This window comes from Rhincodon typus, chromosome 1, assembly GCF_021869965.1.
Source record: "Rhincodon typus isolate 14 chromosome 1, sRhiTyp1.1, whole genome shotgun sequence".
Lineage (NCBI taxonomy): Eukaryota > Metazoa > Chordata > Chondrichthyes > Orectolobiformes > Rhincodontidae > Rhincodon > Rhincodon typus.
In genome coordinates, this window is record NC_063332.1 from 159,559,607 (window position 1) to 159,583,319 (window position 23,713).

Here is a 23,713-nt window from a genome sequence, read left to right on the forward strand (position 1 = left end):
GTGCCAGCAGCAAGCAATGACCTTTTTGTTACTTTTCCCAGTGAAGCACATTAAGGAACTCAAGAAGCCAGCGTCATCACATTGCTTCATTTCCAAATTGGGTTGATGCCGAGCTTGTGGTAACAGAATGATTTCACCATAGAACACTAACATGAAACACCTAGGCGAAAAAAGAAGTTCAACAAATGCCTTCCCAAAAAAAAGGAAAATAAAGCCCCCAATATTTTAATTGTTTGTTCCTCAAGATAAAAACTTATTTTCGCACTTTTAGTTCTGCAGTTCAAGGACATCGAAAGGTACTCTGCAGCTGATGACATATTTAAGAAATGTAGTCTCTATTGTATTATGTAAAACAAAATCTCCCCATGATTCTTCTATCTTCATGTTTACAGGTGTAATAGACAGCACAAGATGTAAAATATGGAACAGTTCACCTCCTTACTGCAGCTTACCCACTCTCACAGTTGGGAGATGAGGAGAAAGATTAATTCTAAATTTAGAACAAAACACACTTATTTGTTGATCCCATATCAAAGCTTATAGGCCATAAGTTTCTTCCGTTCACAATTTAAAAAAAAGAAAATTCGCCAAGACTTTTCTTCAACTTTTCTGCACAGTTGCTTTCTTAATTGTAAATGTAGCCAACTGCTAGTCACCTGTTTGGCAAAGATGGGAGTCACACTCCCATGGATTCTGTCCTTAACCAATGTTAGTACAGCACACTTTCCAGTCGGTGTCACAGAAGTAGTCAAGAATGCAAAACCAGACAAGTTTGTCGTCTTAGAATCGTAGAATCCCTACAGTGCAGATAGAGGCCATTCAGCCCATCAAGTCTGTGTCAACCCTCCAAACAGCATCTAACCCAGAACCAACTCCTGACGCTATCCCTGTAATCCTGCATTTCCCATGGCTAATTCACCTAGCCTGCACATCCCTGGACACTACGGGGCAATTTAGCATGACCAATCCACCCTAACCTGCACATCTGTGGACTGTGGGAAGAAACCGGAACACCCAGTAGAAACCCACACAGACGTAGGGAGAATGTGCAAACTTCACATGGAGAGTCACCTGAGGCTTGAATCGAACCCAGGTCCCTGGCGCTGTGAGGCAGCAGTGTTAACCACTTCCTAGCCCAGTGGATCAGAAGCACATCATGGCAACACAGCAGAGATCAGCTAAGGCCAAGAATCAAACCTAGCCCCTAATCGTCTGTATGGCTGTGCTCTACTGTGCATGAGTTTCATTACTACTGGACCAAAAGGCAAACTCTCAAATGATATTTCCATCAATTTATAAATTCAGTCGTTATCAACACACCCGCCATATGTCGTTTCTGCAGTCAATGGTCACCGAGTTACCTCCTGATTCCAATCAACCATCGTTCACACGTGTCTAGGCAGCAAGTCTAGGGTGATTATTTCAATGTGGGAGGGCAGAAGAGCCAAACCTGTTGCTGTTTTCACACATTTAACTAATGTTTATCCCTCAAACAACATCACATGCACATACTATCTCACATCATCACATTGTTGTTTTTGAGACTTTGCTGTGCACAGATGTAGCCGCCACCTTTCCTACGTTGCAACTATCTCTGCTCTTCGCATTCAGCAAAAACTGCATTGCAGGTGCCCACAAATCATGAAGGATATCACATAAACCCAAGTCTTCCCTCCTTACCTATGCTTCTGCATTTTGTAGCGGGAGTCACTGTACAAGTGGAATCCTAATTATTTATTTCCCCTTTCTAGCAAAGGGCAGTGACAATCTTGGCAATTCAGGATGGGGATCCACTTTATTTTTATCTTTACAGTCATTCAACCTCATAGGCTTGCACACTTTTAACTGCATTCTCATGGAAACTACGAGTAGGAGTAAGCCATTCAGTCCTTCAAACCTACTTCACCATTCAACAGCATCATGACTGATTCTCTATCTCAACACCAGATGCCCACTTTCTTCCAATATCCCTTGATGCCTTCAAAATCCGGAAAGCTATCTATCTTATTCTCACTTCATCACAGAAAATGTCATGATGCAGTCCGAATGGGAAAACCTTATTCAAAGAATTATGTAGAGTTCATCCCCCAGACTGTCGCTTACCAGAAAGGGGAAAGTAAAATCACTTCCTCACCTGGAGCTCAATAACTCAGTTCACCTTGGCCAGACCTTCCAATAACCAGGAGGGTTTGAAGCCATGCACTTTCAAGTTGAACGTGTGTAAGATTTATGCCATTCTTCAAATACCATGGATGTCGACATGCAGGTGAACCGCTGCAGTTGGGAAGCATCCTCCAAACAAAAAGGGTCAATTATAAGCAGAGTATAAAAGTGAAATGCCAGTGTGGTGTGGGTGGACGATCACCTTTTGGAAATGGCACCAGCAGCTGAGATAAAGTGGGTATGTCTTAAACTCCAATCCATCTTTGAAACATAGTCTATATCGCCTGCTTCCCACTCTCCAACCCCTTACCCTTAGCTATGAAGCTGACAGATAAGCAAAATGTGCATTGTGGGGTGGAAAAATGCAAGTACAGCATTTCGTGGCTGATAAAGGGGGAATCGGCTTAATCAGTGAGTATACATGAGAACATAGTTTTTATGGCTCCCAAAATCGAGTCGTCTCACATGCTGCTCTGATTAATAAGCCACCAATTAATGGCACTTGACTGTTCAGACTGGTGAAGAGGGCCATATCCCAAAAGTACCCTGTCTAGCCGAAGTTTATATAAACTATTTATCCTGCTCCGAGAAAATGTTTTTAAAAATCCACAGAACACAGCCAAACCAGAAAACTCCATCCCCCAAGAGGTATCAAATTCCCATGCATTCATTGCTTGCCAACTATTTCTGCAACCTCTGATAATCAAAACAACTAGCCCTAACCAAGACTGGAAAATTCCACTCACTCACTCATTTACTAGCCGTGAGTTACTTCCCAGATTCGGAAAACAGGAAAACTAAGCACAATTCACTGGTTTCTTCAGTAAAGCACACACTGTGCAGCCGTATGCCCCACAGACCAGAGTTACATACAGTCAGCTCCACACTGGCTACCAAATACTGCTGTTTTGTACATATAATTCTTGCAAAGCTTTACTTAAAGAATCACAGAATTGTTACAACACACATGAAAGCCATTCAATCCATTGTATCTGTGCTGACCCTCCCAAAGAGCAATTTCAGTACTGCCACTATCATTTCCGCTCCCCCCACCTCCCCTGCAATGTTCTTGCACATTCTTCCTCTGCCCACATTCAGAAAAATAGTCATGGTTGCCAAAAGCCAATAAAATGCTAAGAAAGGGCACAGGCAGTTTTAAATATCATCTACTGCATTCACTGGTTTTCAGCAGGTGGGCGTGCCCACAACAAATATTCAAATTTAACTTAAGGAGGTTCACAGGACCCCGCTTCCTTTAGCATTTCAAAACCCAATTTAAAGATCACACCAGGCTGCTGATTTGTTATGATCCTGGGCCAGAGTGTCAAATGGATGTTACAATCTGGCCAAGGATCCGTAACATTTATTTTTCAGAAGTATTCGAAGTGGCAGATCCAAAGGATTTCTGACCAAAATTAAAACAACAACAGATTCCACATCTGAGAACAAACGCAATAAGTCCACCCATGGATGTTAGAACTGTAATTGAGCCGACAATACATTTAAAACATTAGCTTCATATGCAGAATAAACACATGGTGGTAACAGGCTGTGACCAGACATCACAGCACACATCAAAAAGCAGATACTTCAAGGCAGATCCCACAGATTTCTCAGCAATTCCCCCAGACATTAATGACACTGTAGGTCATCAAATCTCATTTAAATTCTCAAAGGATCACCAATCTTCACTTTTTGCCAATCTTGTTTCAAAACTTCCCATCAAGGGCCACTCCTTCATGGACTGCCTTGATAATGCTCCCGTTCTAGTCAATCACTCTCCTTTCTTGGGTCTACACTTGCCCGGATTGGGAAAGTGAACTTCCCCACAGGTGCAATTCCAACTTCTCATAAATACCATGTTTCGCCAAACCAGTAGTACAAGTGGTTTTTGTTAAACTCTAATCTTGCTCAGTTACATCCAATAAATACCACTTGTGAACTTTTCAATACTCACCCTCAGCTGCATTGATCTACTAACTGTGCAATGGCTTCCTTTGAGTCCTTCACAACTCCTGGGACTTCCTGAGCTCTGACTCCAACACTCAGCTGTCTAATTCGTAGAACTTCTTCTGCAGTTTCACAGCAGAGCTATCAAACTCTCTCATCGAGTCTCCTTTGCAGAACTTGTATGATCGAGTTGCCTCCTCAAAACCACAGATAAAAATCAGTAATAGAGTCTATTCTCCATCCTTTCTTCCTTCTGCCGATCTGCCTGTAATTTGTCTTCAGAGACCACCCCGACAACCTACTTTTCCTGAGTGACCCACTGAATGCCTTGCAATAACCATTTACCTATTGCTGTGCAGAGTTAAATGTTGCCACCTAGAAACTCTTGGAACTGAATGTACCCTGCTGGTTACATTTTCACCGATTGCAGACAATGGATTTCATCACAAGCTTCAAACTTCAGCAATGCAAGATTAGCACCGTACACCCACAGTCCCTCAGTCTTCAATCCTGCTTACTTCCCAAGGGAAGCTCCTATTCATGTTGACTCTCACACTCCAACACCCATCACACTCCCCTCCATCACACCTGTCTCATCTAGGAAGCCTTGCTACTCCAGACTCTCATCAACAGCACAAAGCAGAAACCTCTGTGCAGCAATCCTAAAGTTATCACATACACATATCTTTACCTGTGAATGGGTACCAAAGTTTAAACTGATTATGAACAGCACTTGAAATTATTGTATGCTTTGGCACATGGCAAAGAAGAAAGGAACTCTTCTGAAAGTTCAACAGATTTTAGTACTGCTGTTTTGAGCCAGTTACTCCCATGTGCATCCAATATAGGGAGGTTAATTTTGCATGTCTTGGCTCCCAGCATGCAGTTTCACTTAACAGCACATATCAGGGACATTCCTACATTTTCTAGTCTCGACGAAAAAAAAAATCAGCAGGATCTTTAAAGATTAATTCAGATGAAGACAGGCAGCGAGACGCTGATGTACTGATCATTTAGTTGTTCAGCATCAATTTGGATCCCAGAGAATCACTTTACCCCTGAATGACATACAGAAAGCTGTCAACAATACACACAAATAGTAACACAGAGGTTTGAATGTTAAAATAATAAAACCATGTTAAAAAAGTTTGAGCAAACAGAGAAATTTGCAGCCACCGACTTGTCCTGAAACTGAGGACATGCTCTCTCATTGTGCCAGCCATTCTGCATATTGATTTAAGGAATGTTTTTTATATGCCATTGTCTTTATTATGAAAATATCACCTGGAGAATAGGCAAAAAGTATTCGTTCCTGAGAACTCCTGAAAATATCTGTGATGTCAGTACGGTTCTGGATTTCCCCAGCCCAAAGATTTCCATGAGATAATTGGCACCATTCCATGAATAAGATGTGCCTCATCTACACGCTGTCTCTTTCTTGCAACACACACAAACACCCACTCCCTCCTCCGCCCTCAACATTAAAAGCTCAGCTGTAAATGCAGACAGAGCAGAGTTTCAAGATAGGATCAAACTCACCCTTGGTTCCAATGACAAATTAAGGAGGAAAAGCTCATTAAAAGAGGGGAAAGCAATCAGAATTCCTGCAGCACGTGTAAGTTTACAGTTAATTATTTCTATCAAGGGCAAATCTGAACGTCCTCTTTGCAACAAAAATAAATCAAGCCTTTATGAGAGAGCTTGCACAAATGGATTTTAAGCGAGAATTAGACTCCGAATCAGGAAAGCCTTGTTCATTAAGTGTATGTCCTCAGCTCCATTTCTATTTCTATTCCACATTCGGCACATGGCCAATGTTCATCTGCCACAGGAAATGCGAAACTCCAACTGGGGGGTGTGACATTTCCTCACAATTGGCCTCTGACCCCTTGGACAAAATGACCAACTGTCCACTCACGAGCTGTGAACTGTATGATGTTGTCCCGAACATGACACCATATTAAACTAATCTCACCTGCCTGCCCTTGGCCCACGTCCCTCCATTCCTTGCACATTCGCGTGCTTATCTTAAAGTCCTTTAAATGCCCCTATCGCATCTGCCTCCACCATCATCCCTAGCAGCCTGTTCCAGACTCCTACCACTCTCTCTGTATAAAAAAAAACTTGCCCCGCATGTCTCCTTTGAACTTCCCCTCTTTCATCTTAAATGCATGACCCCTAGTATTAGAATTATTGTGGTAACCTGTGCCCATGGACTTTACGCCAATGTTGATGAGAAGCCAGGGAGTGAAAAGAAAGCATGTCCACTGCTAAAAAAAAAGAGTGGTATCCCATTTAATCAAGGCCATGACTAAGACACAGCCAAAAGACAACTAATAGTGCTGTGAAAACATGTTAAGGCATATGTAAACTGAATCACTAAGTGCAACAGGCTACTTCTCCATCCGTTTCCAATCTCATGGCAAATTGCTGTAATGTTATCGCCTTCGATCATTTGTTGCAGCTGTCTTCACCTCATTCCCTACTTTCACACCAATTGTGTTTTTCCAATTAGAATTATCTCCTCTGATTAAAGTTTTCACTTAACTGGTGCTCCAAAAAAAATTCAAGGAAAATCTGATTCGTCATCAGATGTAAATGCAGAACACTTTGTAGCACTGATGTTTATAAAATTCTGGAATTCACCTAATAATACATAAAAACAGACAACTTCAGATGTGCATTCTCATTAATTACTTTATTTTTACATTGCGAATATAGAACACTACGTTGCCAAAGCCCTTGGAAAATCCCTCTCCACTGGATTGTGTCATCCTCAGCAATTTAAACTTAAGTAAACTGCTTTTCACAGAATTTAAGAAACATTGTCTCTTGAAACTTCAGGTGGTTTACCATCAGCATCTGAAGTTTTGCCTTTGGCAAGTGAATAAATAGCTTCGCTAGGCTCCTCCACTGTGGGTTCGACATCCAGCACTTCCCTGACAGGCAGGAGTTCAATAGTGTCTAGACCTTCTATGTCTATACTGTTCTCCCCAGAGTACAACTCAAATTAGTACTCCATCCATCTTCCCTACTGTTTGACTGAAGTTCGTGATGACCTCCCCGACTTTGCTTTCAATGAAGCCATTTTCCTCTCTGATGCACCTGTTACTTTCTGATTCCTTTTATTTATGTTTCCCAGCATGTGTTGAAGGACATCTAGATATTCTGGCAAAGTTGTAATCAGTAGTCACTGGTACACCAGTCTGTTGGACATTGAATGTTCTTAAAGCCACATAAAGTAATGCCCAAAGTCTTCTCACTCAGACCTCTCTTGTAATTACTAGAGAGCGGACTGTTTGGCATCAATGAATGTTTCACTGAGATAGAACCTGTCAGTACAATGTTGCTCTTGCTTCCTACGTTTCACAGTGTAGTACTGTGGTTGCTGTCTTGAATCATGTTTCATTTGGCTTCTGCATCCTTTGCGAGAACGTGGACAGTAACTGTTGAATTGAGTCGAGCAATTGTTGGCTTTTAATCTGAGTAGGCTGTGTGGCTGACATCAGCATTCCCGCTATGACTGAAGAATCTTCAGAGATTGCGCTCTAAGCCTGGTGCATTTGAGGAGTGACCTGTATCATACTCAGTGACGTGGCACTCTGACTGTATCTATTTAAACTTCCTGTCTCTTCCAGACAAGGAGAGGGGGCAATGCCTTAGGATTTGCGAGGTGCTAACTTGTGACCCTGTACAAGAACAGGGGTGACCACAACAATTTCAACTACTACTGAAGCTTGCCTTTTGCTGAGCACCATGGAATAAATATTTGCATGTGCCAGTCAGATGGCAGATCCTGGCTGAACGCATCGCGCCCAAATCTCAGGAGGTTTCAGAACTGGAAGATCTAGAGTTGACATAATTTTCTCAGTCCACCAGGCACAAAATGAATTCCATCAGCAAAAGAGACCACCACAGATCGCCTTCACCGACCTCACTAAGGCATTTAACCACTCGAACAGCGATGGATTACTTGGGTTGCTGGGGAAATTGGTCTGCCTGCCGTAGCAGCATGATTTATTTTCATGAGGACCTGATGGGCACGGTCAGCTATGGAGCTTAACATCAGATTCCTGCGAGTTATAAAGTGGGCCCAAACAATATGCTTTGGCGTACTCTTTTCTTTGCCCTGGTCATGTGCCTTACTGGCATCTACAGATGGTGTTGACTTACATACCAGAACTGATAATTAGCTGTTCTGTCTAGCTCACCTGAGATCCAAGATAAAAGGTCGACCGAGGAGCCTTCACCAGAGAACTGCTCTACACTGACACTCCATACAAGGAACTCCTTCAGCGGCAAATGGACAGACACACTCACACCTGCAAACAGTGTGCGTTACAAAAAGCTGCAGTTGTTATGTCCAAGCTGAATGACAGTATGGAACAACAGCAAACCAGACTGACAGCATCAAACTACAAGTCTACCAAGCCTGCACCCTCCTACACTCCTTCCAGGCAAGACTGGGACAACACATGCTAAAAAGGAGAAAGTGCTCAACAATTTCCACCTCTTCTGTGTCAGATACAAACTTAGCATCTCCGGACAGGGCAAGGCAACCAAATCGGTGGATTTGGAGCATATCATTTCCATTAGCAACTGCTCATGGCAAAGCCGATAACATCTGCGTTGTCTCAACCATATTCATTGGATAGATGATGGCCTTACAGCCAAAAAACCTTCTATATGGTGAACCTCAACTGGGCCAAAACCTCCTGGGCGTCCATACCTCTTCTACATGGAGACATGAAGTTGGCAGACACTGGCACTTAGAAATGGGAGGCGGTCACTGACAGCTGTGAACTCATAAGACTCATTTGTTTGGCAGGGTATTGGAAGAGACGAACAAATCTCAAAAAGCATTCAGAGAAAACAGTGAATCCTGCACCTTCCCTGTCAGAGAACATGGCAGGAACTGCCTGGCCAGAGTGAAGACTTCCAACACACAGAACTGACCAGCATGGTGTTAACAGCCATCTTATAAGAACGCAGGCTGCCACTTCCTCTTCAAAGGAAACATTAGTGACCTTAAGAGTTACAATCACTGGACGTTACCCAATCAACACCATTTCCTTCTGATTTTAAACTCAGCTGTACTGTTTTGTTTTCATATTCAAACGCAACTATCAGTGTACATAAATGTATACTTTACAGAAGCACCAGATGTCAAGCTATTTAAATAACAGTAAAATAGACACAGGTGAAAGCGTTCAAGCTACATCTGACAACTGCTGCAACACAACTATTCCTTACGATACATAAATAACAGAATTCAGGTTTTTTTTTGACTGCTCTGGGAAGGGAGCCCACTCAAACAAACAGATCCCAGCACAACAACAGGGCCAAACCTCCACTGACTAAAGACACCTCATGACAAACGTGTGTTAATTGCCAGAGAGAAGGTAGTCGTGAATTGGCCACCACAAGCTATTTCAGAGACACTACAGTTAACAAATTAATCAACATAGAGGTCATCTCTACAACACAAGATGCAATCATTTCGGAAACTCTGTGACAAATCCAGCACTGCGGGGTTAACTTTTTTTTTTAAAATATGATTTTCATCTCTGAAGGCAAGCTGGTGCTTGAACTGACCTTGAACCTGACATGATAATGACTGAAGTGGTACAAATCAAACAAACAACAGTTTCCTTCTTATCTGACGGAAAAATAATATTTGGGCTTGGATCATTTCAGTTAACTATAACATCCACAGTAGCTCGTTGACGTTTACTCAGTGCAGGGCATACAAATTACCTATAAAAACACTAAAATTTAAACTGAACATATAATTGGAACCTAATTATCGATTTTCATTCCCCAGTTGGCAAGAATTTGTTGAGCAAGTTATTTAAAGAACAGTTCTTTGCTTAATCTCATGAGCAACGCTTTCTTTAAAGCAAATCCATGAACACACCATATTAAAATTCTAACCTTGATAAAGAGTGACGGATTGCATAATGCTTTAATTTTGGTAAACCATTGGACTCTAAATTCTAAAGCAAAAAAAAAGAATCATAGCAGAGTACAGCACCAGGTGACTGTTGAGGCAAGTAAAGAACATTAGATGAAATGCTGAAGTGGATAATGCAGTATTGTAAACCAGTTATTGAAACAGTTTATAGCAATGTATTCAAGTGTAATTGCACACTTGACTCAATGATAAGCTAGGAAAAGTATTGAACAATGAAAGTATATGCCAGATGTTGGCTTGAAGAGAAAAAGACTACAGGCAGACCAAAAGAAAAATTCAGCAAAATCATTCAAAAAATTTGAACCATCAGCAAGAGAAGAATTGTGTTGTTTTGACAAAGAAAAATCTTAAAAGCTATAACATCCCAATATGTACATAAACAGATAGCATGCTGCAACTGGTTACTTGAATTCATAGACTTCAAATTGCCAATTTCAGTAAGTACATTCTAAATATCACTAATCACTCTGCAAGTTTACCCCCTTTAAAGCTGTAATATGGTACTACTGCATTCTATTTTACTGTGCTAAATGAATACTAAATTATTTTGAAATCAAGTTGTTGTTTACTCAGCTAATTGCACATCAAAATCTCTCTCTCTCTCTCTCTCTGCAAGTACCATACCTCAGAGGACATTGGCATCATGGGTGTTCAATGGATTTATACCAGTCCTTGATCATGTTGAGAAAGGTACACAATAGTTTACCACTGCCATCTGGGACAAGTTGAATTTTCATGCAAAATCTGTAATACTCTAATTGAAATGTTGTGTAATTTTCTTTAAACAAGTTTATGAATAAAGTACGTCTTTGGAAAGAAAATGTTACCTCCTGCAGCATGACCAATCACCTGTTTTGATGTCCTGCCATCAGACACATTGGAAGGATTTTAGTGGTTGATAGACAACCTGTTTGACCACATTATGAATGCACCTTTCGTAGCCATCAGGTTTTGAACCTGGACTAGAAACCAGAGCTTTGGATGCTACCACTGTTCCACAAGACCATTCACAAATCATACTTCTTATGCTGACATAGAAAGAATGCATAATTGATGCCGATGTAGCAAAACATTAGTAGGCAATATTCAGCAAGTTTTGTATGGTCGTGTCCTTTGGTGACTTTTTTTAAGCCAAGGGTTAAAATAATTTTCAGCTAATTCCAACGTTGTACTGTATTTCTGCTATGTAAATCACAGCTGCTTCTTTTAAAATTCTGTTTTTGCAGTTGATTACAAACATTCCAATGAAACCATCTGCACAAAATGTAAATCCCAATCTATTTTGCCCCCACAGGAAAACTGTACAGGTTTCTATAATGGCAGAATGACAGTCAGAACCAGAATCCAAAGCAATTTTACAAGTTTTTTATTCATTCTGTTTGCTCCCCATTTTCTCCCCTTAAAACAAAGACTTTGAAAAAAACTGGACAGCTCAATGATGAGCAATAATTTCAAATGGATGAACATAGGAGGAAACTAAACGCTCACAGCTACAGGCACAAAGCGGGGGGGGGGGGGGGGCTTACTGGATTGATCTATAAGACGGCTAACATGGACTCAACAGAGTTATAGAGTCAAACAGCACAGAAAAGACCCATCGGTGCATCAAATCTGCACCAACATTAACTACCACTAAGGGTGCTTCTGTGTTGCAACAGCCCAAAGTTGGCAGGAGCTGAGTGAAAAAGACCACAAACAAACCAGTAAGAGTTGACTGAAAAATAACTGACACAAACAATTCTTTAACAGAACAGAAATTCGAACTGTTTAGTTATGAATCAGAAGTCCTGCACAGAAGATTTTCTGCATTGGGATCAATGACTGTATTTGATTCATATAAAGCAGCATTTGCCAAAACTTTATTTTACTGAGTGACAGCCTCATAATATGTACTACATTTCAATACACCGAAATGCCATTAACCTTACTCACATCTATTGTCAGCATTTGCCCCATTGAAGCAAAGTGATATTTTGGAACAGAAAAGATTGCACAGATGCACCCCGAACCATTCAAAAGTCACAGACAGCTTTATATTAAAATTGGTTAATCAGAGATAATAAAAGAACAGTTTTGTCCAGACGATTGATAAACTAACTTGCGCACTTGATTTCTCAAAAACATCAAATCAATAAACTTTTCAACCAAAATAAACCTTAAGAAGTGAGATTGCCAAAGTCTTGTTGAGATCAGGAGTGAGCCCCTCCCTCCAAAATGCAGTTGTTTGTCAAAGATAAGCTAAGTCAATGAACTTGGCTATACAAATACATTACTGCGAATACACTTAGCCCTCGGCTATAAAGGTGGATTTCAACATTAACGAATTTTGCCTCATTTTTAAAACTGGTTGTATTGTGAATGGCAGAAGCTATGTTTGGATTGAAGGATTCCTGAAGTGCACACAGTCTCTTACTTCCTCCTCTCAAAAAAACTAAGATAGAAACTGCTAAATTCAGGCAACAGAACCCCATTTATAATTTTAGACTTCTCAAATTATGTTAACAAAATTTGAAACAAAATGGGAAGGGGGGATGGTTCATTTTAAACACGCAACAATTTAGATGCTGATATGAAGTCCCGTTGCCAATACACCTTAAGCATTTTGCTCAGTGTTAGGAAATTGAGTTTTAACCCTTGTTGCTCCACCTGACCCCCATAACACTCAAAATAAGTGGACATGCTTCCTCGTCATCCCTCCCATTTTGCAGTGTAAATATTACATTTGACTGCGATGCACAAATGACAAACACCATAAATCTCAGCAATGATGCAATATCACATGATCTTGCCCTTTGTTGAAGCCTCATGGCAAGACGAAGACAGTAAAATGTTTCTGAAGGAATTTTAATGTTTTCCTTACCTCAGCATTCTCAGTATCCTTAAGCAGCACAATTATACCGAAAATATTACCTGTAACAGCAAGCGCAGGAACAAATATGGTGGGGTTTCTGTCATAACCAAAAAATAATTCACGCAGTTTGCAGGTTGCAATCAAGCAGAAGTGTGGTGAAATTGTCAAAGATTTCAGAGATATTGCGTAGCATCTGACCTCACTATAAAGTTAGGCAAGTGAGCAGTTTAGTACCCTATTGTATGCCACAGGAGACATAAAGACAATATTTTAGCCAGACAAGTGTCTGAAGAATAAAACACTACAAGAAGGTAAAGAAAAACAAGAAAGTAACCATAATCTGATAAAATGGCATTGCCTAACAGGCCAAATTTAATTATCATACCCTGTGAAAAGGGAAACATATAGGTAACTTGTCAAAGATCTGTTCAGATTTGCAAACAACAGAGATTGTGACAGCTGAAAAGAATGTTTCCGGTCAAATTTGTTGTTGGATGCTCAAATGACACATTTGTCTGAACACTTGTAGTCGAGGGATGATTTAAATTTAACAAAAAAAATTTAACCGAACTAGACAAGCTGAGGTCAAGAGTAAAATCGATAAATGATCGATTGCAGATGACACTAGGAGTGGTGGAGCAGCAGATAGTGAAGGGGACTGTCGGAGAATGCAGCAGAATATAGATAGATTGGAGAGTTGGGCAGAGAAATGGCAGATGACGTTCAATCCAGGCAAATGCGAGATGATGCATTTTGGAAGATCCAATTCAAGAGCGAACTATACGGTAAATGGAAAAGCCCTGGGGAAAATTGATGCACAGAGAGATCTGGGTGTTCAGGTCCATTGTACCCTGAAGGTGGCAACACAGGTCGATAGAGTGGTCAAGAAGGCATATGGCATGCTTTCATTCATTGGAGAGGGTACTGAGTACAAGAGTTGGCAGGTCATGTTACAGTTGTATAGGACTTTGGTTCGACCACATTTGGAATACTGCGCACAGTTCTGGTCGTCACATTACCAAAAGGAAGTGGATGCTTTGGAGAGGGTGCAGAGGAGGTTCACCAGGATGTTGCCTAGTATGGAGGGCGCCAGCTATGAAGAGAGGTTGAGTAGATTAGGATTATTTACATTAGAAAGACGGAGGTTGAGGGGGGACCTGATTGAGGTCTACAAAATCATGAGAGGTATAGACAGGGTAGATAGCAAGAAGCTTTTTCCCCAGAGTTGGGGACTCAATTACTAGGGGTCACGATTTCAAGGTCAGAGGGGAAAAGTTTAAGGGAGATATGCGTGGAAAGTTCTTTACGCAGAGGGTGGTGGGTGCCTGGAACGCGTTGCCAGCAGAGGTGGTAGAGGCGGGCACGATAGCGACATTTAAGATGTATCTAGACAGATACATGAATGGGCAAGGAGCAGAGGGATACAGATCCTTGGAAAACAGGCGACAGGTTTAGGTAGAGGATCTGGATCGGCGCAGGCTTGGAGGGCCGAAGGGCCTGTTCCTGTGCTTTAATTTTCTTTGTTTTTTGATAAAATGGAGAACCACACTTCACTCAGTCGGCTGCTTTTGGGATATGTTAAGCTTGAAAGCAATGAGGGAGACATACAAAAACTGCAGAGGCAGCAAGATACTGCATCAACTGTCCCGACTAACTGTTGCTGAGTAAAAACACAGGTGCAAAATGTCTAGCCAAAGAGGGCGCATGTCATTTTTACAAGCGAGGTCACTTCCAAGTTCCACCGCCAGTCCACAGATGTGGAGGTTAGGTGGACTGTCCATGCTAAACTGCTCCATCGTGTCCAGGGTCATGCTGGCTAGGTGGATTAGCCATGGTAAACGGGCATTACAGGCAATAGGATGGGATGCCCTTCGGTGGGTCGCTATAGACTTGGTTGGCCACTATCTGCACTTTAGGAATCTATGATTCTATGAAGTCATGTTTCTCGGCAAGAGGCTGGTATAGGATAAGCCGAAAGAGAAGCCCTCAAAAGATCTAGAATGGAGGAAACAGAGGACATCATTGATATGTAGATGCCTTTCATGAGAAAGATTCAGACTCTAAGTAGAAGCTACTGGAATGCTGATATCCCAGTGAAACACAACATACTTCAAATTAGACATGAGTGTGGCAGTTTCATTCTTTCTGATATTGAACCACACTTGGAGAAAAATTCTCTTCAGCGAACTCAAAACAAAATGGGCCAGGAGATACAGAACTCAAGGTCACACAACAACAAAGTGCAACCCTTCAAAATACAAGAGAAAAATCAGAGCTGCTCACTTTTCAGCATACACCTCAGTAAGGGAACTCAAAAGCCAAGAAAATGAGGCAACAAATTTCAGAACTGAAATCCCACAGCTGTTCATAGACTTAGAAAGTTGGAGATAACATATACACATTACTCTATATCCTGAAACAAAGCCAGTGTGTCTGTTTATTCCCAGTAAAGTTTCAAATTGACTCTTACCAAAGGGGAAGAAAGGATAGGGGTTAATCCTCCATAACAGAACCAAAAAGCTGGAGCTTGAGGACAGCCCAAGTACCAAAACCTAACAGATCTACCAGAAACTGCTCAAATCTTATGCAAAGCAGTCAAGCACAAAGCTCATATAATCATATAAGTACAAGACTTAGCATAATTCGGAAAATGTTTCATCTTCACAAAGATGGATGCCAAGCATTTTTTTTTGGCAACTATCCTTGATGAAGAGTCTGAGTTGCTCAGCATCTTCGTTACATGGTTTGGGAGAATTTGTTTCAACAGATGACTCTTCAGCATCACATCAACATCTTTCAGGGATCATATCACATTTCCAAGGAGGATTGGAGGGAGTTATATGTCACATGGATGATGTCCTGATCTATGTGTCCACTCAGAACATGACACTGGAGTGAAGTGTGAACTGTGCTGCAGTGTTTACAGGAATGCAATGACTGTTAAGTTCCTTTGGCCTAATATAGTTACATCCAGTGTCAGAATTGACAAAGAGGGTGAGAGCAATCAAGGAGTTTCCAGCTCCTCAGAACTTGACTGAGCTCCAGAGATTTGTGGGATTAATAAACCAAGTCAAAACCTAGCTGTCATCACGGAGCCATAATGTCAACTATTACAATATGGCAATACAAAGTGCTGAGAAGAAGCACAGAAGTTCTTTTGAAGAAAATCAGATCACACAATATTTTTAGCTCAATATGACCCAGAACTACCCATCATAATTGCTGCAAACCCATCTTCTACAGAACTGGGAGCTGTGCTGTTTCAGATAAAGCCTGATGGAAAGTGTAGATCAATTTATTACGGCTGTTCCATGACAGACAGTAAACAAAGATATGCAGTGATAAGGAAAGACTCATTAGATGCTACAGATTTGTGAAAAGTTCAGCAAATAACATTACTGGTCTTCACTTCACAATGGAGATGACCAGAAACCCCTTAACAACAGTCTTAAATTCTAAGGAGTTGACTAAAATGCCATCATGAGTGCAATGATTCAGACTGAAGATAATGTGATTTGATGCAAAGACAGGATATATTCTGGGGAAACAACAGATTCTTTGTTACATATTCTCATGGCAAGTCCTGAACAAGGTGATGTGGCTTTTGTTAAAGTGGTAGAAACCTTTACATCAAAAGGAACCAAACTCTTCCAACAATAGTTCAGCGGTTAAATGAAATCAGAGATGGACAGAAAACTGATGAAGAATGTGTGCAGGTCAACAATACCGTGCCAAAGGATAGCCAACATACATGTCAGACAAACCCATTCTCAGACTGTATAATGAGGGAGACATAGCTTAGCGCGGTGGATGATCTACTTCTTGTGACGAGAGGTCAGTTATTCTGAGACTTGATAAACTTCACCAATTACAGAGAGGACATCTGGGTATCAGAAAATGTCAAGCCAGAGCAAGATATTCTGTTTGCTGGCCAAGTCAAAAATTATTAGAAGAGATCAGATCAGGCTGTATTACTTGTAAAGTTTATTGTCAGGAGAACCATTAATATCATCTTCCTATCCATCAAGACCGTGAGAACATCTTGGGATGGACCTCTGAACACAGGTAAAATGATTCGATAGATATAAGTCAAGGAACTGCACGGCCATATGCTGTGCAGTGATTACATGGCTGAATGAGATAGTTGCAAAATAGGATATCCCAGACCTTATCATCACAGCAGGCCACAGATTGCCAGTGAATACTTTGAAGAGTTCACAGCATCATATGGATGTGTCCAAACTGCAAACTTACCAAGGCACCAAAGCTAGTTCTATGTTTCTTAAATAACGTTAACGTTTCTTTACCTCAACATACGCTAAGTATTCAACGGAAGATCGAAGGCATTAATGCCATGAAGTTGTATCCCAACATAACTAACTTTGCCGCACTTTCTTTAAATTAACTGTGTGGCGAATGGCAGCAGCTGTGTTTGCACTAAAGCATTCCCGAAGTCCACGCAGATTCTTTTACCCCCTCATAAAAAATGACAGAAACGAAACTAAATTCAGGAAACAAAACCCCATTCATAAATTTTACAGTTCTAAAATTGTGCTAAGAGGATTTGAAAAAAAAACCGATGGGAGGTGGTTGGGTGAGGTTATGGTTCGTGTAAACAATAGTAACCGCGTGCGCGCGGGAGGGAAACTTGAAGCTGTATTGCACACGTCCACACAAAAAAAACTGACATTCGAGAGGCAAAAAATATCCTTTTAAACAGCAACGACTTGGAGGTGGTATCCTAAAGTCCCACAGCCGGTGCATCCTTTTACAGAACGTTTCTTTTTACCCCTTACAGTGCCTCAAACCTGCGCAACGTATGTTAAAAGGTCAAGTCCTCATCCCTTTTCTTCTCTGTCCTCAATTCACCCCCACCCAACCAAAAAAGCCGGGACACTTGTTCGAGATTCTTCCCACCCACTATATTAAATCGATGACGAGTTTAGGCACGAATGCTTCCGCTAGGAGTCTATTTCCTTCTGCAATTTAAATAATGCGATGCTCAAAATAACTATCGCTCCCCTGTCCCTGGAGGGGAGAAAGCCAAAAAAGAAAGAAGAGAGCTTGCTTCGCTGCAGGTTTGCACGCCGCGAAGTGAGCACGAGCGGCTGGCCCGGATCCGCGAGCCGGACCCGGAGCGTTCTATCCGCGTCACGTTCCACGCCGCTTTGCAACAGTGGCTGCAAAAGGATACAGTGTATCCCAGCTAATGGATACACAGAGGGAGAACCCAGCCGGGACTCCCCAAACAACTCAGCACAACCCCACATATGCCATCACTGCGTACCGCCAATGAAAACCTGCTGCAAATTATTAAAGCCCTACAAGGAGGATACAAAATAACGCCGCCGGCAATGTTTAAATAGAAACCCTGATGCATATTCAACACCGCAGCCGCCCCTCAACTTTTGCAAAGAGAAACATTTCCTCCTCCCCCCATCAATACACACCCCATGTCGTTTCTTCGCTCTGTTTTCCCCCCCATTGCGCTCTCACTCATATCACACACAAGCTTTTGGCGCCATATTAATGACGTACTATATTATTTCCATCATCAGCGACCTTCGGAATTAAATTGCTGAACTAAAAACCCCTTTGCAGGCCAAACTCGGCCAACAATGGAAAAGACATCAAAAGCTTGACATTTTTTTAAAATCGTCAGATCTCGTCCTTTCTGCTTCCTCTTTCCTCCGTACTGTACTCCCCATCGTCCTGCTTTTCTTTCCTTCACAATTATTTACAAACCCCCCCCCTTAAATAACGAGCCCAAAAACGCTTAAAAAGTATTGAAAGAGGACAGTACCTGCTGTAATATTTTTGTATGTGTTTGTATTTGTTTTTGCTTTAAAGCTGGTCTGTTGAGGTGAAACTGGATAGAAATGAAGATTTTTTTTGAATGTGGAGTTGAAGCAGCTGCAGTAGCAGATTGTGGCTCCCTCTATCTCTCTTTCTCGCTCCCTCTTTCACATATGCACTGACTGACGTTGGTCCTTATGGTGGAGTTGGTTGGGTGAAGGAAGAATTCTGTCTTCTCTTTCTGTTAGTCCACACTTGCTGCCAGACGAGGGAGCACTCTCATGTCTTGTCAACAGCATTACTGTAAACCTCCTTTGCAACCTAGCTTTCGTTTTCCACAAAAAATTCTAAAGCTTGATACCTTGTTTAACGTGCGAATTTCAAAAATACGCTGAGGAAGGAGGGTAATTTTTTTAAAAAATGATGCAGTTCTGTTCATACTATGTATAAAATAAGCTGTGAAGAAGGAATTTGCATCTAGTGCCATTCACAATGCATTTTGGAAGCATTAATTCCTTTTCACTGAACACTAAGTGACATCAAGAGTTTAATTGTTATCCATGTTGCGGGTCAGTGCCCTAGCTTTCCTGCATGTTGAAAGACATGGTCGGTCAGGATTACATTCTGTGCGAATGGGAACTTTGAATTGCTAGAAGAAAAAATTGTGAGGTACGAATTTGTGGCCAGAAAATGTGATTTTTTTTGTGAAAGAAGAGTAATTACAGTAATGCATTTGATGTGCTTTTCTTTCACTGTCACCTGCAGTATTGTCCAGGTGAAATTGGAGGACGTGGCATTGTAGAGAAGGAGGGAAATGTTGGTACTGCACTGTATTGGGTGAGGGAAGAGGAAATGTTGGCATAAACATAGAAATGCTGGAGAAACTGGGCAGGTCTTGCCAGCATCCTCTGAGTGGAAAACAGAGTTAACGTTTCGATTCCGATATGACCCTTCTTCGAAACTCTATTTTCAGATTTCCTGAGTATTCTGCTTATATTTAAGAGAATATTTGCATTTCACTTCAAACAGGCGGGTTTGGTGTTGCTGAAATCGGGGGAGGTCTTCAGGGTTGGCAGCAAGTTAAATCCGAAATTGCTGGCTTTGGAATGAGGCGGAGTTCTTGATGTTCGACAACACGTGGAAAGGGAATATCTCGAAGATCGAGCTTGTGAAATAGGAGCGCAACTGATTCGTTTCAGCGAAAATAAAATAAAGAACTGCGGGTGCTGAAGATCTGAAACAGAAACTGCCGGCGGAATTCAGCAGGTCCGGCCAATTTGAGGGAAGAAAGGAGAATTAACGTTTCGAGTCCAGTGACTCTTCATCAGAACTGATAGTAGTTGGGAAAATGTGGTATTTATGCTAAAGACTAAATTGTGGAAGCAGGAGGTGGGCAGATTGGTCCAAATGAGAGAGAGAGGCATGAAAGCAGTAAGTAAACTACTGGATTATGGATGCTAGGCCAGAACAGAAGAGAAAGTAGCTTATTGAATGATAATAAGAGCCTAGGGGAGCAGAGAATGGGTAGTCTGTGCTAAACAAACCACATCATGGAACCATTGAGATCTATGTCATAACAGAACTGGATGTGGGGTTGGATATAACTACATAGAAGAATGGAATCAGGCTGTAAAGTTATTGAACTCGATGTTGAGTCCTAGAGTGTGCAATGTTCCCAAGTGGAAAATGAGACACTTCTTCGAACTTGCACTGAGGATCGCTGGAACACTGCAGCAGGCCTGCGACAGAAATATTGGTGTGGAAACATGGTGGTGTGTTGAAGTGGCAGATGACTGAAAGCTGTGGGTCATTTTAATACCTCTTTCTCTCTGGGCTCCATCTCCGCCTATCTGCACACCTCTCCCTTTCCCACCCGTTCCCTCAACCACGTCGCCAGCATAAATACTGCTAATTCCTGGCTATCGGTTCTTCTGAACAGTCACCAGACTCGAATCATTAATTTTGCTTTCTTCTCACAGATGGGGCCAGCCCTGCTGAGTTGCACCAGCAATTTCTGTTTTTCTTTTGTATCATTACACCTTATTGATTTGACATTCTAAATATGTACGAAAGAATGCATTTCCAATGTAAACATCTGCCTTTGTCTGCTTCTTCAAAATAAAGTTGAATAGTTTTGATATCAAACATTTAGTTCTCAAAGTTTCATTGATTTGTTTTAAATGTGTCTAAGACCAGAGGACACGAGTTTAAGGTGAGGAGTAAGTGGTTTAAAGTAGACCTGAGAAAAATTGTTTTCACCTGGAGGATGATAGAAATATGAAATGTGCAGCCTGAGAGGGTGGTGGAGGCACATGCTCTGACAACATTTAAGAAGCATTTGGATGAGTACTCAAAATGCCAAGGCATAGGAGGCTATGAAGCAAGTGCAGGTAAATGGGATTAGTGTAGTTTGGTAAATAAAAACCAAAACAACTGCAGATGCTGTCTAAATCAGAAACAGAAATTGCTGGAAAAGCTCAGCAGGTCTGGCAGCATCTGTGAAGAGACGTTTCGGTTTGGTGACCCTTCTTTAGAACCTTCTGAGGAAGGGTCACTGGATCCGAAACGTTAAATCTGATTTCTCTCCACAGATGCTGCCAGATTTGCTGAGCTTTTCCAGCATTTTCTGTTTTGTTTTTGTAGTGTTGCTTGGTGTCTGATCATCAGCATAGACATGGTAGGATGAAGGGCCTGTTTCTACACTGTATTGACTTTATGATTCTATGACTTCTTTAGAAAGGCAAGCTATACAAGGAAGGCATTCAACATTGATTTTGATTTTAAATAAATATGATTTTGTCGTGATGTTACTGTTTTCCATTAAAGCAAAAGTAAACATCATTTGCTGTAATCACTTGCTCTTTATCAATTTGAAATTCTCTCCCCAGTTAAAAGAAAGGCATTTGATAGTTTAAATCTGAGCCTTTATCTGAAAAAAAGATTTAAACTGCATTCTTCATTTTGTATGCAAATTACTTATAAAAGCAAAAAAATTCAGGGGTCCTCGTACAACGTAAAGGAAAAGCATCTCCGCATCTGCAGATCTGGCAACACCCAGCAAATAGCTCCTCAATCATCTATCTCAATCTCTGCCCACCCTTTGTGTTATCAGAATAATTTCCAATATCCACAAGTCTCCACCTGCTTTAAGAAGACCACCATCATCCTGGTGCCAAAGAAAACTCATGCAGCATGACTCAATGACTACCGCCCTATGGCTCTGACCTCCATAATTATGAAGTACTTTGAGAGGTTAGTCATGGCTCACATCAACTCCAGCCTACCAAATTGCCTTGATCCTTTGCAACTCATCTACCAGCACAACAGGTCCATGGCAGATACCATCTTCCTGGCCCTACATTCATCCTTAGTACACCTGGATAAAAAGGATACCTACATCAGACTCCTACTTATTGACTTCAGCTCTCCCTTCAAGAGCATAATTCCAAACAAACACATCTCTAACCTTCAAGACTTAGGTCTTGGCTCCCCCCGCTGTAACTGGATCCTCTATTTCCTGACCCATAGACTGCAATCAGTAAGAATAGGCAATAACAACACTTCAGTCATAATCCTCAACACTGGTACCCTGCAAGGCTGCGTACTCAGCCCCATAATGTACTCCTTATAAACTCATGACTGTGTGGCCAAATTATGCCCCAACTCCATTTACAAGTTTGCTGACAACATCACTGTTGTAGGTCGGATCTGAAACAATGAAGAGACAGAGTACAGGAAAGAGATTGAGTGCTTAACAGCATGGTGTAAAGACAAAAATCTCTTCATCGATGTCAGTAAGATAAAGGAACTGGTCATTGGCTTCAGGAAGCAGAGTGGAGGGCATGCACCTATTTACATCAATGGTGATGAGGTGGAAATGGTCGAAAATGTCAACTTCCTGGGAGTGATGATCACCAACAATCTGTCCTGGTCCACCCACGTTGATGTGTCAGTCAAGAAAGCACAACAACGTCTCTACTTCCTCAGGAGCCTAAGGCATGTCTATCAGGACTCTTACCAATTTTTATAGATGTACTATAAAAAGCATCCGATCTGGATGCATCACAGCGTAGTATGGCACCTGCTGTTCCCACGACATCAAGAAACTACAGAGAGTCATGAACACAGCCCAGTCCATCAGACAAACCAGCCCTCCATCAATTGACTCCATTAATACTTCCCACTGCCTCGGGAAGGAAACCAACTTAATTATAGACCCCTCCCACCCCGGTTATATTCTCTTCCACCCTCTTCTATCGGGCAGAAGATATAAAAGTTTGAATACATGCATGAACAGATTCAAGAACAGTTTCTTCCCACTGTTGTTATACTTTTGAATGGACCTCTCATGTTAATTCTCATTTCTCTCTCTCTGTGCCTTTTCTGCAGTTGTAGCACTGTATTCCGAACTCTGTTCTGCTACCTTGATGCATTTTGTATGGTACATTCTGCCTCTGTTGCACGCAAAACAACACTTTTCACTGTATCTCGGCACATGTGACAACAATAAATCAAACTCAAACTCAAACTAAAGAAATCATATGCTCAGGCATTTGAGGGAGATTTATGCAGCCGAGTAATTAATGTACTGAAAGCCACAAACAAGTACACTTAATCACTTTAATATCAATGTGAAATGTAGAACTTTCAAAATGTTTTCATCATGTTCCTAATGAATTGGCTCTTCTATTGGTTGCATGCCTATTGCCACTTTTCTGTCCAATTTCCTCACTTTTGGGAAGTTGCAGATATATTTCACCGTCGACAAATGTCAAGACCTTTTGACATGAGGGCACAAGTACCTTAAATTATAGCATCTTTGAATTATGTAGAGAAGTATAGGGACTTTGCATAAGTCATGAAATGTCTGCAATAAGTAGGCAAGGCCATAAATAGGGAATATATTAATTACAGTTTTCTAGCTGAAAGCGCAAAATACACAAGCAAGAACAAATGTTGAAAAAATAGGAAATACTGGA

The 23,713-nt window shown here is 41.3% G+C and overlaps 1 protein-coding gene across 1 annotated transcript in view; it reads right to left on the reverse strand.

Moving 5' to 3' along the window:
- Positions 1-18,995, reverse strand: part of jade1 (jade family PHD finger 1) — a 125,945-nt gene extending 106,950 nt beyond the window's left edge. The window contains exon 1 of the mRNA XM_048599694.1: positions 18,742-18,995. The gene's annotated coding sequence lies outside the window, so the exon portion shown is untranslated. The remainder of the gene's footprint in view (positions 1-18,741) is intronic.
- Between the last annotated feature and the right edge of the window lie 4,718 nt (positions 18,996-23,713).